The 15,872-nt window shown below is 41.0% G+C and overlaps 1 protein-coding gene across 1 annotated transcript in view; it reads left to right on the plus strand.

Annotated features, from left to right (window-relative positions):
* Positions 1-7,781: 7,781 nt before the first annotated feature.
* Positions 7,782-15,872, plus strand: part of POR (cytochrome p450 oxidoreductase) — a 79,492-nt gene continuing 71,401 nt past the window's right edge. The window contains exon 1 of the mRNA XM_074189449.1: positions 7,782-8,104. The gene's annotated coding sequence lies outside the window, so the exon portion shown is untranslated. The remainder of the gene's footprint in view (positions 8,105-15,872) is intronic.

Below are 15,872 nucleotides of genomic sequence, written 5' to 3' on the forward strand. Positions count from 1 at the left end.
CTTGGACGTGCTACTCAATGTCTCTGGGCTTCAGTTTCCTCTTCTGTAAAAAGGACAGATTTGGAGAAGGTGGCTTCTATCTCTGGTCCCATGACATCTTCTAAGGTGTAATCACCTCCAATATTGATCTTGGATGCTTCTATTCCATATCAGAAGGAAATCTTAGTTTTAGTAAGCTAGGACAGGATGGAGGCCTACTTACTTCTTGTTTGTTTTCAAACATCCTTTTAAATTTGAACTTAGTTATCATTGTCACACACAAAGATTGCAGGGTTCAAATCCTGGCTCTGTGATTTGGATTCCCTGGGACAAATTTTCAGCTGTGAGCCTCCATGTCTTTCATATGTGAAATAGGAGACCTTCAAGTTCCTTTTCAGCTCTCCATCTGCTCTCTGCCTTGAGTTTGTATTCTGACTGCAATTTTATTCTGTTTTAAATTGATTTTTCCAACTACATGCAAAGGTAGTTTTCAACAATAGGATTTTGTAAGGTTTGGGGTTTCATATTTCCCCCCCCCCTCCCCTTGCCAAAGAGCAACCTAATATAGGTAATACATGTATAATTATGTTAAACTTCTGCAACTTAATTCTTGCAAATTGCACCTTTGCTCTTCGTATCACCCTGGGCAAGTCACTTCCCTTCCCTAGCTCTCAGTTTTCTCATCTGTAAAACAAGGGGTCTGACTAAATGCTTGTAAGCCCACTTTCCACTTGAAATCAAGAATCCCCTTGCTTCCATTTGTATTTTTGAGTTCCCCAAACCTAGCCTAGAACCCAATATGCAATAGGGCCTTAATAAAGGCTTGCTAATTCATGAATCCTGGGGTTACTATTGACTAAAAGAGAAGGTTGTTTTGGGAGGAGTTCAGAAGATCAGGGGCCTTGAAAACATGATGTCCAGAAGAATTACATTTGTTTCTAAGAGATAAAGGGAAGCTAGCTTCTGGAGCCAGTAGGGTTGAAGAATATATATGCAAACATGCATGTGCATACATGATTATATATGTGTGTCATATATGCATGATGCACTCTAAGCGGGGTAGGAGCAGGGGATCAGCTACAGGAGAGAGCCAGGGGGAAATGAAGAGGAGCAGCAAGGAAGGGAGAGAAACATTTCAAGGGCAGATTCCTAATGGTGGACCATGGAATGCTCTGGCCTGCCTCTGGAATGCCCAACATTTAAGTGGATGCTTCACCCCTGTGGAATGTCTGTGCTAACAACCAATCTGAGCAGGTGAAGCCTGCTCCTCCCTCATCATTCCTTCCACCCTGCTCTGGGCAAGGACCTGCTAAGTCAAATCAATACACAAATACTCTGGTGGACAGGTGATAGATATACTTGATTGGGAAGTATCCTCCCATGGTAAAGATTGCAAGCTATTTATTCCTGCTCATTCTGGGAGACTTCCTTCCCCCTAAATCTGACACAATGACTCCAACCAGAAGTCAGTAGATCTGTCTCTATTCCCCCTAATATTCCAACATTGAGAGGGGAACAGTCAAGACCTCTGGCTACCTCACCTTTGATCCCTTGCTATCTTTTCTGCCTTTCATGAATTCCCTTTATTACATTCATTTCCCCTATTCTTGAACAGTGACAGTTGTATTTCTTTTTCTTTTTCTTTTTTTTTTTTTTAGGTTTTTGCAAGGCAATGGGGTTAAGTGGCTTGCCCAAGGCCACCCAGCTAGGTCATTATTAAGTGTCTGAGGCTGAATTTGAACCCAGGTACTCCTGACTCCAGGGTCAGTGCTTTATCCAGATAGTTGTATTTCACATCTTGCAGATAGCAGTTATCAAATCTCGAAATTAAAAAGGTAGACTTCTCAAAGTAAATGAAGGTAGACGGCCACGAGTGGGGAACATTTTAAATAATATAAGACAATATATCAACTGGTGTTGCTGAACTTTTAAAAGTTACTGTTTTAATCATTATCAATTATTATTTTAATATATTATTATAATACTATGTTAAATTATGTAAATGATATTATAATATTTCATTATTATTCATATATTATAATATTCTCTGGGGAGATTTCAGAAGGAACTACAGGTAATATAAAAACAAAATAATAAAATTTTTTTTTAAAAAAGATAAATCTTGGGGTGGCTAGGTGGCACAGTGGATAGAGCACCAGCCCTGGAGTCAGGAGTACCTGAGTTCAAATCCAGCCTCAGACACTTAATAATGACCTAGCTGGGTGGCCTTGGGCAAGCCACTTAACCCCATTGCCTTGCAAAAAAACCCCAAAAAACAAAGATGAATCTTTGTTTCTGGGAGAAGGATAAACTTTTGAATGGAACTTTGCAACTCCCTGAAGGCAATCCAGGTTATTCTCCTATCTTTGAATAGTTACAGAAAAATGACACACATATATAATCATATATGTGATATTTATATATGTGTATAGTATTAATATCTAGATAGATCTGTTGAGATGTATATTGTAGATATAATATGTTTATACAGTATATTTACAAGTATATCTGTGTGCACACATAATATTCTTATAGAGCATGTGTGTTTAAACGTGCCACATATGTGTCACTGTTCTATGCTGCCAATATATCAGTATAAGGTATATACTATGCATTCACATACAAAACCCCACTGTAAATATAAAAACAAAACCCAATATAATATACACTGCATAATAGCAAGCACATGTCATGAACATGCACCACATGGGATGTTCGAATAAATGAGATCAATGCAAATTAGTAAATGTCAAAATATGTTCTGCACACACACATAACATATTTTATTGCTGGTCAGTTGTTTTTCAACCATGTCATTCTCCCTTACCTTATTTTTGGGTTTTCTTAGCAAAGATACCGGAGTGGTTTATCATTTCCTTCTCCAGCTAGCTCATTTGACAGATGAAGAAGCTGAGGCAAACAGGGTGCAATGATTGGACCAAGGTCGTGCAGCTAGTAAGTGTTTGAGGTCAGATTTGAACTCAGGAAAACAAGGATTTCTCTATACATTGTGCCACTCTACAGATATAGAAATGTTATATGTGTGTGCACATAAAATGGTATGTGTGTGCATATATATGATATAGTATTATATTGAATGTCTATGCCATATTTATCATCAATATAGTATTTGTCAAGATATAGATTATATATCTGGCTATATAACATGTAGATATAACATGTGTATGTCCATACATGCACACAACACAATATTCTAAATGGACGTACACACAAACCACACATCCATGTGCATACACACATGTAAACCTTTACTTAGACAAGCACACATATACAAAATATGTGTGTGCATGTCTCCACTAGTGGACCAGTTCTACAGGATGCCCATCTAAATACAAGTTGTAATCTCATAGAAATACAAGGATAAAATGTATCGTGATCCCTACCCTAAAGAAGCTTACCTTGATTCAAGCCAACAAACATTACTTAATTCATAATAATTATTTATATAGAACTTACTATGTGGCAGACACTCTGCTGAACATTTTGTAATTGTTATCCCATTTAATCCTCATATAAACCTTAGAAGCAGGTGGTGTTATGATTTCCATTTTACAGTTGGGGAAACTGAGTCAAACAGCAATTAAGTGACTTGTCACCGAAGAAATAAGAGACAGAGGTAGATTTTTGAACCAATGTCCTCTGACTCAAACCAATGGTTTTCCCAATGCATCAGACTTTCTCTTTTCTATTCTAAGAATCAATAACCCTAGAGTATCTGTAGAGATACCTAGAGGGTCATCTAGTCCAGATTTCCCATTTTTTTTCAGAAGAGAAGGGAAAGGAACACCCAGAGGCAGAAAGCTTCCTCTGGCAGCACTCCTGCACTCTGTCCTCTTTTCTTTTCTTTTGTTCTAACCTGTTTTTCCCTCCCCTTCCCTCCCCTCCCTATAATTTACACAACCAGTTTCATTCTGGCTGGACATGAATTCTAAAGCTATTTATCTGGGCCCTAGTTAAAGGTGCCTCTAATCCTGTTCAACCCTCAGCTGGATGTTTTTCATTCAAGCTTGATGCTTGGGCTGGGCTGTTCTGTGTCTCAGACATCTCTGGAGCCCCAAGTTAGCATTTCTCAGTCTTCAAAACCAGACAGACCAGTACAATCATCCCTCCTATCATCATGGTGTCTGTGCTCTCATTGATGATGTGGGTTCTCTCTCCACCTGAGGAGGCCACAGTCATAGGAGTTATTTTATCCTCAAAAACATCATCCTATATATCATCAGGGGTGGCTAGGTGGCACAGTGGATAAAGCACCGGCCTTGGAGTCAGGAGTACCTGGGTTCAAATCCAGTCTCAGACACTTAACAATTACCTAGCTGTGTGGCCTTGGGCAAGCCACTTAACCCCATTTGCCTTGCAAAAAAACCTAAAAAAAAAAAAAGAAAATCTTTCAGAACTCTTACTGTTTAGGTCCCAGAAAAACATGGTGGTGCCCCATCAGTTATACCACTCCTAACTGTTCAACTTCTGGTTTTACAAATCTTTTTGGGCAATATTCCAGCCCACCATGTCTATTGTTTTTTGGGTGACTTTATTCTTCAGAGTGGTATTTGATGGCTTATAATATCAGTGGAAAAATAGCAATATCAAAAGATAGTTCCTTGTGATGGAAAATGCCATGCACTTTCAGAGAAAGAATCATGGAATCTAAATGCAGATAAAAGCATACTATCTTTATCTTTTCAATTGTGATTTTTCCTTTTTTTGTTCTGATTCTTCTATCTCAGTGTGACCAATATGAAAATCTGTGCAACACAATTGCCCATGTATAATCTATATCAGGATGGGAGGGAGAAAACTTTATAAAAATGAAAGTTGAACATTCAGTTTTGATCATGGAAACAATGTAAAGACTATCAGATTGTCTTCTGTGGGGGGGAGGGAAGTGAGATGGGAGAAAATTATAAAATTCAAAAAAATAAATATATATATTTGGGAAAGATGAATGTTGAAAATTATTTCTACATATAATTGGAAAAAGAAAGAAAGAAAGAAAGAAAAAAGATAGGTCTTTGTTTCAGAGAGAATCTGGAGTTATTAAAAATGTTGCACAATTCCCTCAAACCTACTCCTTTCCCCCTGTTCAATTCTGGATCCAACAGAATGGTCCATCTTCAGCATCAAAAGATCCAAACTGAAGGACCAACTCTTTGGGTCATTCAGCCAAGTGCATATCATGGCCTGGATCATAAATATTCTTCACTCTTCCTGTGTTCATAGCCCAGTTGAACACTTTTGAGTGGTTATGGATCTCGTATAAAACCTGGATGTAAATATAAGGCATGTGAAAGAAACTCCTTGAGGTCACCCATTGTTTTCTTTCTTGGTCTTCCATCCCCAGTTTAGACTGGACATAATATAGTTAATAACTCCTTGTTGTATTCCACTGAAGCTCGAACTAATAGTTAACATGAATATGGATCTGATCTGGATTTCTAATTCCACCTCTGACATTGGCTATGTGACCCTGCATGAGGTCCTTAACCAGGCAAAGTGATCCAGGCATCTCTCAGCAAGACAGAGAAGGTGTTGATCTGTATTAGCTGAGGGTGGGAGTTTCCTGTATCAAGAAAATCAGAGGCCAGTCCCTACCTGAAACCTTTATTGAGGGTTTCAAAGTTTACAAAACATATTTAAGGATTATGAAATTATGTTTACAATTCATTTTCTAAGTAGTTTTACCTAATCCTCCCAACATTCCTATGAGATAGGTACTACTGCTGCTACGCCCACTTTACAGCTGAGGAGACTGAGGGTCAGACAAGCTAAGGCAAGGTAACCTGGTAATGGCTGAAGTTGGAATTAGAACCCAGATCTTCCTAATTCTGAATTCAGCTGTCTCTTTGCTACCAGAGGATACAGTTCCCTCTCTTCAACTCAGGACTTTGATGCAAATTATTACAATAAAATACCAGAAGGGATTTTGAGGATTGTGTAAGAGTAAACTTATCCCCTTTCCTGAGCCTTAGGGAAGATGGGAATTAGATTCTTTCCTACAGTGCTTGGGGCCCTTGGGACAAAGAAAGGTAAGACATGTAGTGATACTCTCATTTAAAAGCCTTGCATCTGTTTACCAGTTGATCACAGCTATCTTAATCTTGGAGGAATTTTTTAAAATTGATATTTTATTTTATTTTTCTAATTACATGTTATGAAAGTTTTTCAAAAAAATCCATCCACATGTGTATACATATTTTAAAGTTATATGATTTTCTCACCCCCCCCCTCCCCTCATCTGCAGTCAGGTGAATATTTTTACATGTTTAACATGTTTACAGATTAGTCATTTTCAGAATGAGGAATTAGGATTAAGGGAAAAGAAAGAAATCCATGAGATGGGAAAGAAACATATAAAAGAAATTTTAAAAAAGTGAATGCAGCGTACATTCAGATTCTGAAGGGTTTTTTGTTTTGATGTTTTTTGTTTTTCTTCCTCTGGATGGGGCTAGCATTGTCCATAGCTGGTCTCCTAAGGTTGTCCCAGCTATCTGAACCACTGAGAGGAGCTGCATCCATCAAGGTGGATCAACTCATAATGTTGTTGTTAATGTGTGCCATGTTCTCTTGGTTCTGCTCCCTTTGCTCAGCATCAGACCTTGTAATTCCTTCCAGGCTTCTCCAGAGTCCGACCACTCATGGTTTCCTATAGAACAATAGTATGGAATGGGGAATTTTGATAGGGAGAAAGGAAGAAGAAAATTATAGAGAATGGTCTGATTTGGGGAGAGAAGAACTGTGAGAACACTCGAGATAAGGGGAACCGGGGGAGAAGGGAGTGGGGAGGGAGCAAGTTACCCCCCAAAATTCACCTCCTTTTACAGTTTTATTTGGTCCTGGTTTCCTTGACCTGAGTTACTGAAAGGTATATACCTCTGGCATAGGGAGAACATAGAGGTAGCCTGGTTCAACAAAAAGACCTCCGGATTGGGAGCTGGGAGTCCTGGGTTCAGATGCTACCTCTGGTGCTTCCCACTCATATAACCTTGGAGAAATCACTGTATGTAAGTGAGAGCTTGCTCCTGGTGAGAGCTCTCTTTCATCAGTGGAATGGACTATCTGTCAGCAGTGGAAGGCTTTAGGAAGAACCCTCCTCAGATACTTTGGGGAGGAAATTCCTGCTCAGGTAGTTTGGAATGGGTGGTGTCCTGGGGCCCAGTGATTTTGACAGCCTCTAAAATCTTCAGGTTTCCCATTTGTAAAATAAGGGATGGATTGGGCATCCTCTAAAGTCTCTTTTTGCTTCTAAAGCTGTGATCTTTGGTCCCTTAATCTCTCTGGGTCTCAGCTTCCTCACCTGTGAAATGGATCTCTGAGGTCTTTTCTAGCTTTAGATTTTTGAGGCAAAGAGGACTGAATTGACTCACTCATAGTCACACTAGGAGTAAGCAGGAAGGATTCTGCCAAGGATCTATTTTCCCTCTATGTCCAGGATCCTGAGGTCTCCTCTCCAACAAGAATAGATCCCTTGCAAACTCCCCATCTCCCACCCTGAGGCATTCAGCCCATAATTCTTGGGAAGAGAAAGTTTTAACTCACGTTGAACCTCCTATCTTCCCCCTAGATCAGGGGAACACTTTCCAATTCTTCCAAATCTCAAGAAGTTTTCCAAGGGGCTGGAGTGAAGGGAGGAGGAAAAAAAGGGAAAGCTGATTGGCTATCACTGGACAGTCAATGGCCCTGAAATTCTGGGACTGTTGTTGTGCGTCAATACAGAGGCACAACAAGCCAGTGACTCCAGGGTAACTGTCTGCTCTTGGGAGAGGAAGGAGGAGGGGAAGGGGCCTGGCCTGGAGAGCCTAATCTTGGCTAGTCCCTCCCCTTCTCCTCCCATAAAAAGGCAGTCAGAGGATCAGAGACTGGAAAAGAGGAAAATTCAAGCAAACACCCCCTGTCAATTGCTCCATTCTCTTTGACCCCCACATTGCCATCTAAGTCCCCAGAAGCGCTGAGAAGGATTGTGGTCTTTGTCTAGTGGGCCTGCTCGAGTGCTGCCTCCTAGGGAGACTGCGTCAGCTTTTTGGACACCCCTGAGTCAAGTGCAACTCCCCTTCACCCCCCCCTCTGGAAAAAGTCCTCCAGAGCCCCTACTACAAGAAGGCTCCAGGTGAGTGAGTCGCTCAGTCAGCACATTGGTACCCTCTTTGCACACTTTGCTCTATCTCACTGAAGGGGCAGGCTGCCCTTGTGTTCCTTTTCATCATATCCGATGCTGCTGGTGGACATGGGGGTATGGTTGGGGGATAAGGGAAGTAAGGGGTTTGAGACTTGCCAGGTATGGTTGGTGCTTATGACTTCCAGTTCCCAAGACCACCAAGGCTTTTAACTTGTTTTATGAGATGCTTCCCTTGGTATTAGGTGAAACCTGTGGAACCCTTCTTAGCATCATGGCTATCATTGTCATCTTTGTTGTTGTTAATTCAAGATTGAAAGAAATACTAGGTTTCAGTTAAAGGTTAGTGAAAATAAAGATACAGTTTTTTTTCCCCATTCCCATTCACAGACACCTTGAAATTTATCATTTGGGTCAAGAGTTGTTTGGAGCCCAGATAAAGAGCCCCTGATGTAGTGATCCAAGCTCCTCATTTTACAGATGAGGAAACAGAGACCCAGAGAAGGACAGTGATTTGCCCATGATTACCCAGCAACTTAACTGAGCTGAGATTGAAACTCCATTTCTGACCAAAGCTGAAGCCTACCTAGCCCATTGTTCCTTAGTGTCCAATCTAAGATAAATAATGAAAGTTTGTTGATAGGGTCAAAGATACTGACCTCCCTAGCTGTTATTCTACACACACGCGCACACACACACACACACACACACACACACACACAAACACACAAACACACACTAGAACCCTTGGATGCAAAGATCAAAGTGATCCAAGTAATGTAGAATCAGATCAAGGAGAACAATGGGATTGGTTTTACTTTTTTGTTCTCTTTGGAGCTTGGAAATTGCTTCTCCACACATGAAGAAAGGGAAAAGGCTATGTGGCTCCTGCCCTCCCCTCCATCTTCCCATTGTCCCTCTTTCAAACAGATGCCTCTGGGTCTGAGCCTCTGGATTTCTCAGTCTCTGTTAGTCTTGGATTCTGGAGACCCATCTTCTGGTCCTCAACCAACCTCTTCTATTATTCTCCTAGCACTGACGTTTTCCCCTTGAGAAATCTGGGGTCATCTGAAATCACTTTCTTTGGCAGATGGGGAAAAAACTAAATTTCCATTAGAGATTGGTGAAAATAAAAATTTCTTCTTAGGACAAAAGAAAAACTACCCTGCTTTAAGGGAAGGGATCATGTGGTAGCATGGGAACTCTGCCAGCTTAGGTTTCAAATGACTTGTATTCAAATCTTGCTCCAGGTATTTACTAGCTGGGTGACATGTGACAAGTTATCTAACCTTCCTTTTCTTTTTAAGATCTTATTTTTTTCCTTTGTAAAATGAGAGGCTAGGATTAGACAATCTGAGGTCTCTTCTTGCTCTAAATCTATAATCCACACGTTTTTGTTAAACTCTGGGCCCCGTGCTGGCTCCCCTTCCCATTCCAACCCTCCCTCTCCTTCCTCCAATTCACATTGATCTAGACTGCCAAACACACCCTCAGAGCAGCTCTGGCTGTTTGCCTGAAACTTCAACAACTATGTACAAAAAGCAACTATGCAAAGGTGGGGGAGTGACAGAGATTATAACACCCTCATGGAATTACAGTCTTCAACCTAGAGATGATTATGAAACTTCAAATTTCAGGCAATAGAAGTGAAAACCAGGATCTCTTTCAGGTTTTTGGAAGACCTTGGGATGAGATCACCACTACTGTCATATGTTTGCATAATGAATTTTCCCATTGTAAAGTCTGTTTCCCAAGAAGGTGATAGCCAAAGGCAAAGAAAAGGAAAGAGGCTGAAGAGAAGGGAGAGAGGTGGGAGAGTGTTTTATGTGTTTTATATAAGACCATACAGATAGAGCTAGTGCTGAAACCTTGAGAAACTGAATAGGAGATAGAAAGTGCCAGGTGGAGAGTAGCCCCCTCACATACCCAAGGTCTTGGAGCTTGGAGTTCCTAGATCACTTAAGTCCAGTTTGTGCCTGAGCAAGAACAGAGCAGGTGATTTGACTAGCCCCCACTGATGATGCTGACAAAGATGAAAGGCTGGGAGACATGAGGGAGAGACTGGCACAGAGGGAAGAGACCCAGACTGGGGGAACAATTTACCCCCCAAGGCCAACTGTTAGCAAGTGGCAGAGCCAAGAGTCAGACTCTAAACCTCCACTGCTTCAACCAGACTTTCCTTATCACACCAGGCTGAGGAGGAAGCTAGAATATTCCCCAGGATGGTGACTGTCGAATTTTGGCCTCTTGCTAGATTGACTAGACTATCTAAGATTCTAAAGCAAAAGGTGAAAGACAGGTAGGTGCTGCCTTGCCCAGTCTATAAAGGAGAAAAGCAGTGGGAGAAAATTAGCTTCTTTCCCCACTATGAAACCATGTTGGGGACAGAAAAGGATCAAGCCAAAGACAGAATGGCCTTGAAGCAGATTGAGGCTCTCTCTGGGAGAGTGTAGAGGGACAGAGCTAATGATTCTGTCTTAGCTGTCTAGGTGATATCTGTCTTTTCCTGGAACTCTAAGATAGGGTTAGCGCCAATTCAATTATAGATCTAGATTCAGAATGGACTCCAGAGACCATCTAGTCCCATCCTCTCCTTTCTTAGGTGGGGAAACTGAGGAAATTGGTGAGATTCTCTAGTACTGAAGGCTTACAGTCACATTTGACAGAATAGGAAACTGAGGTACTGTGAGAGTGTATTATATAAGACCTCACAGCAATAGAGCTTACACTGGAACCCTGAGACCAGTGCTTTTCTAGGACATCAGAAGGGGAAAAGTGATCAGGAAATGTCAATGTTCAAAGGCAATTTATTTGTAGAAGTTTGAGAACTGATCTAAGGAAGATTTAGGGTCAGATCCTTCAAATGTCATATGTTATCCAGATGACCCTGAGCAAATCATTTCATCTCTCAGTGCCTCAGCAAGAGCCAAGATTGATCTAACTGTGAAAAGGGAGTATTTCATGAATAATTCTTTCCACTAATAAAATCAAAAGTGGTCAATAGTAGGAGGCAAAGGACCAGGTCTCCTTTGGTCTCTCCCAGCCCAAATAATTCCTTCTCTTTTCTTAGGATCTGTCGACATTTAAAATAGTGTTTTGGCTTATAGAACCCAACTGTATGTGCTCAGCAAAAATAGAAACAAACAACCACTGAAAATCAGAGATAGTAGCCCCAAGGGGATGCTCAGGAGTGAGCTTAAGGTATTACTTGGTCTTCTCCTATCCGCTGGGACCTCTCCATGTGAGCATCCCAGCACACAAGAGAGAATTGTAGTATCTTTTCTCCATCACAGCCCCAATCAATCTATTTCTGGCACCCTTGGTCATGAAGAAAGGTCTTGTTGTGCCCCATGACCCTCTTGAGTCTTCTCTTGCCCCATGGCTAGGTCACCCTGTCCCCAGATACGTGTTATCACATGTTTTCAGGAGTATTTTTGTTCCCTAATGCTGCCAACTGAATCTTTACCTGTTTTTGTTCCCTTTTTTATTTGAGAAGTTCTCCATTGCCAACACTCCCTGGATCAATAGTTCAACTGGTAGTGTTAAAAAAAATTGGCATTTATTTGTATTCTTAGGAACCCTCTTTACCCCAGTGACTGGCATTATAATTCTTTTTTTTTAGGTTTTTTTTTTTGCAAGGCGATGGGGTTAAGTGGCTTGCCCAAGGCCACACAACTAGGTCATTATTAAGTGTCTGAGGCCGTATTTGAACTCAGATCCCCCCTGACTCCAGGGCCAGTGCTCTATCCACTGTGCCACCTAGCCACCCCTGCCTTGTAATTCTTAAAAGATAATCACAGTGTTCCTTCTGGGCAAGTAAAGGATTTTGAAGAATAAGTCAGACTATGCTTCTTCATACCCCTTCCTAACCCCCCACCAAGCCTTCACTCCTGTACTTATCACTTTAAAGAATACACAGATAATCTAAGTTTTCTCTTAAAGATTTGAAGTAATTCACAGAAATCTAAGTCTCTTCTCTCCCACTATTTCCCCATCCTTCATGGCCTAACAAGTCACTTAACACAACCCCTAATTCTCACTACAGTCATTGGTAATAAGATGCTTTAAGTTTTTTTTGTTTTTTGTTTTAGATTTTTCAAGGCAATGGGGTTAAGTGGCTTGCCCGAGGCCACACAGCTAAGTAATTATTAAGTGTCTGAGGTCGGATTTGAACCCAGGTACTCCTGACTCCAAGGCCCGTGCTCTATCCACTGTGCCACCTAGCCGCCCCAAGATGCTTTAAGTTTTAAGGAGCATTTTATGTATTTCAATTTAAATTAATTTTTCAATTAGCAAGTACTATTTATTTTTCTTTTCCATCTACTGGAAAAAAAAAGAAGCAAAACCAAATCCTGGTAACACAAATTCCTCCACTGCCTACAGCTACAAATGTTTTTTTTCTTCTTCTGCATTTTGAAGCCATTACCCTTCAGGGTAGAGGAGGCAGCTTGGTACATCATAGGACTTCCAAAATCATGGCACATCATGGCACTGATCAGAATTCCAAAGTCTTTAGAGTTTGCCTTTACAATTTTATTATTTATTGTAAAAATCATTCTCCTGGTGTTCTCTGAATGGAATTTTATTTCCATTTTCTTGCTTCTCACAGCTGTTAGGTGCCATTAAGCCTAGCGCATGATGGAGAGCTAGCATGGTTTAGTGGGTAAAGAACCAGGAAGACCTGGCATCCTGACTCTAGGCAAGTCATTTCAACTCTCAGTGATCCAGAGAGTTCAAAGAGAAGGTGCTGACCTGTACTGGGAGAGGGCCTTTTCTCATGTCAGGCTTCCCTATACCAAGAATATCTGAAGGTTGAGTTCTTTTCCTATAGATATTTAGATGAGAAAATTGAATCTTGGGTTCAGGTTATGATGTATGAAAGGCTCTGGGTCAGACTCCAGGGGAAAAAAGACAGAATGAACCTATCTCTTGCCTTCTGGTAATACATGTGGTGTTGATTGAGAAATGTCAGAGAGGGATGGAAGTGAGTCACTCTCCATGATGATGATGATGATGATGATGATGATGATGATAGTAATAATAATAATAATAAAAACCAAAACAATGACAATACTAGTTAGTGTTTAACAATATAAGATTTTCAAAGTGCTTTACATTTCGTGTCTCACCTGATAGTCACAACAGTCTTGGGAGGTAGATGATGTTATCATCCCCATTTTACAGATGAGGACACAGAAGCTGAAACTCGGGAACTCATGTATCTAGGGCCACATAACTAATTTGTGTCTGAGACAGGGTTTGAACTTAGACCTTTCTAACTCCAGCCTATTCACTACATGACCTGGCTGCCTCACTGATAATCTTTCCATTGTGATCTTTCCCAGAGATCTTTCCATTATTTCATTACTTAGCATTATCTAGATTTTAAAAATGAGAAAAGTGGAGCAAAATGAGATTGGAAAGGGGTAGCTAGGTGGTGCAGTGAATTGAGCACCAGCCCTGGAGTCAGGAGTACCTGAGTTCAAATCCGACCTCAGACACTTACTAATGACCTAGCTGTGTGGCCTCAGGCAAGCCACATAACCCCTATTTGCCTTGCAAAAAACTAAAAAAAAAAATGAGATTGGGAAGAAAAAGTATGGGCTCTTCAGTCAAAGCTTTGATTTTCAACCCTGGCTCTGACAGGGTTGTGACCCTGGGTAGGTCACAGCCTTCATGGGTCCCTTTGTTTTGCATTTTTTTAATATTTGCTATATTACTATATATATGTGTATATATATGTGTGTGTGTGTGTGTGTGTGTGTGTATATATATATATATATATATATATATATATATATATATATATATATGTTTTTGCAAGGCTATGGGGTTAAGTGGCTTGCCAAAGGCCACACAGCTAGGTAATTATTAAGTGTAGACTGGATTTGAACTCAGGGACTCCTGACTCCAGGGCCAGTGCTCTATCCACTGCTCCACCTAGATAACCCTATATAATACATTTTAATATTTTTATAATTATTCATTTTTGGAAGATTTTGAGTTCTAAATTTTTCTTCCTTCTTCCTTTCCCTCTCCCCTTCCCAAGACAAAAAGTAATCTGATATGGGGTATATATCTATATAAAGATATATAGATATATAGATATACAACCATATTAAATATATTTCCATATTAATGTTTCATCATCTTTAGAAGAGGGGGGGGTGTAAACTGGACAATACCTAGGTCCCCAGATTAAGGGTTCTATCATCATTGGGCAAGGCAATGTCCCCAAAGGGAGATATAACATCCCCTCCCTTTAACTCTCCTGTTCCCCTCTCCCATCCCCACAGACTCTTCATGGCTCAGTCTGTGTCCACAAAGCAAATTCTCTCCAATAGTGACCAAACCAGTTTCCCCTAGATGACTGGAAGGAAATGGATAGCAACAGAAGGTTTTGCAAAAATAATGTTTGGTTCTCTGGCAATCATGCTGTGTGATGCTGGGATAGAAGCAAATATTAGTGGAACTGTAGCACTTACTAAAGAATCAAAGTCTTGGGACAAGGAGGGGGAGGAAAGACCGTTGTTCTGAAGCCACTTATGTTCCACCCCCACCAGCTGAATCTTGAAAAGTCATTTTTAACTGTGTCTGAAACTGAAGAGAAAAGGAATGAGGAGAAGAGAAAAGAGAAAAGGAAAGATGAGGGTGGGGGAAGAGAGAAGGGGAAGAAAATCAGGGAGAGGAAATGAGGGAGGCAGAAAGAAAAATGGGAAAAGGAGAAGGAACAAAGGAAAAGAAGCAGAGGAGAAAAGAGGGAGAAGAGAGAGAGGGAAGAAATGAAAAAGAGGAAAAGGGAAAGGAAATGAAGAAAGAAGAAAGAATGAGGAGGAGAGGGAAAGAAAAAAGGAAGGGAAAGGAAGGAGTGAAAAGGGAAGAAGAGATAAAGAAAAGAGAGGGAAAGGGAGACAGCATAGCTGAGAGAGGAAAAAATATCCCCAAAATTAATAGAGAGGAAGGAGGAAATGGAGAGTGTCAGCAGGAGGGGAACAAAGACCAAAGGAAAGAGAGCTCAGCAAATAAAAAGCATGGAAAGGTCAGGGAAGGGGAGAAGAGGAAGAGAGGAAAAACATGAGAAAAGGAGATAAAAGAGGAGCAGAAAATAGCTAATGAAAGGGGTGATTATCTTTGGAAAGACTAATTGACGTTTGTTCCTTTTCAGGAGGGAGGGGTTGGACAGCTGCCTGCAAAGATTGTCCTTGCCAGGAAGAAAGGCTTAACCCCCCCCCCCCAAGCTCTCCCTAACTGTGTGATCCCAGGGAAAGTTATGCAATTTCTCTGGGGTCACAGCAGCCTGGAATGTCCTAGGTGCTGGATCCTCAAATGTGGTGGCTCCCTCTGTCCCACCCTGTTTGTTCTCTCTCAAGCACCACCTCTGTATCCCTACGGTGCCTCCAGTTCACAGAGCTATTCTCCCACTTTGCCTAACCGGGCCCCAGGCCAGGGCTAACTGCCCTTTCCCTGCCTATCCCTTCCCTGAGCTTCAAAACTTCCACCACTGCCAGACATCCTTGATAGATTAATGCAATCCTTTCTCCCTGGAGCCTTTTGCTCCATTTTTATATTGAACTGGCTGTAAACAAGCAAGCAAGCAAACATTTATTAAGCCCTGCTGTGGAACTCAAAAGAAAAATACTAGCCACTAGCCAACCTTTTATCTTAGAAACCACGGGTGATACCCACCGGTCAGTCCTTCTGAGTACCGTGCGAATAACAAGAACCAAAGCAGTTATATAATATCTGTTATATTCTACACACC

This window comes from Macrotis lagotis, chromosome 5 (assembly GCF_037893015.1).
Source record: "Macrotis lagotis isolate mMagLag1 chromosome 5, bilby.v1.9.chrom.fasta, whole genome shotgun sequence".
Taxonomy (NCBI): Eukaryota; Metazoa; Chordata; class Mammalia; order Peramelemorphia; family Peramelidae; genus Macrotis; species Macrotis lagotis.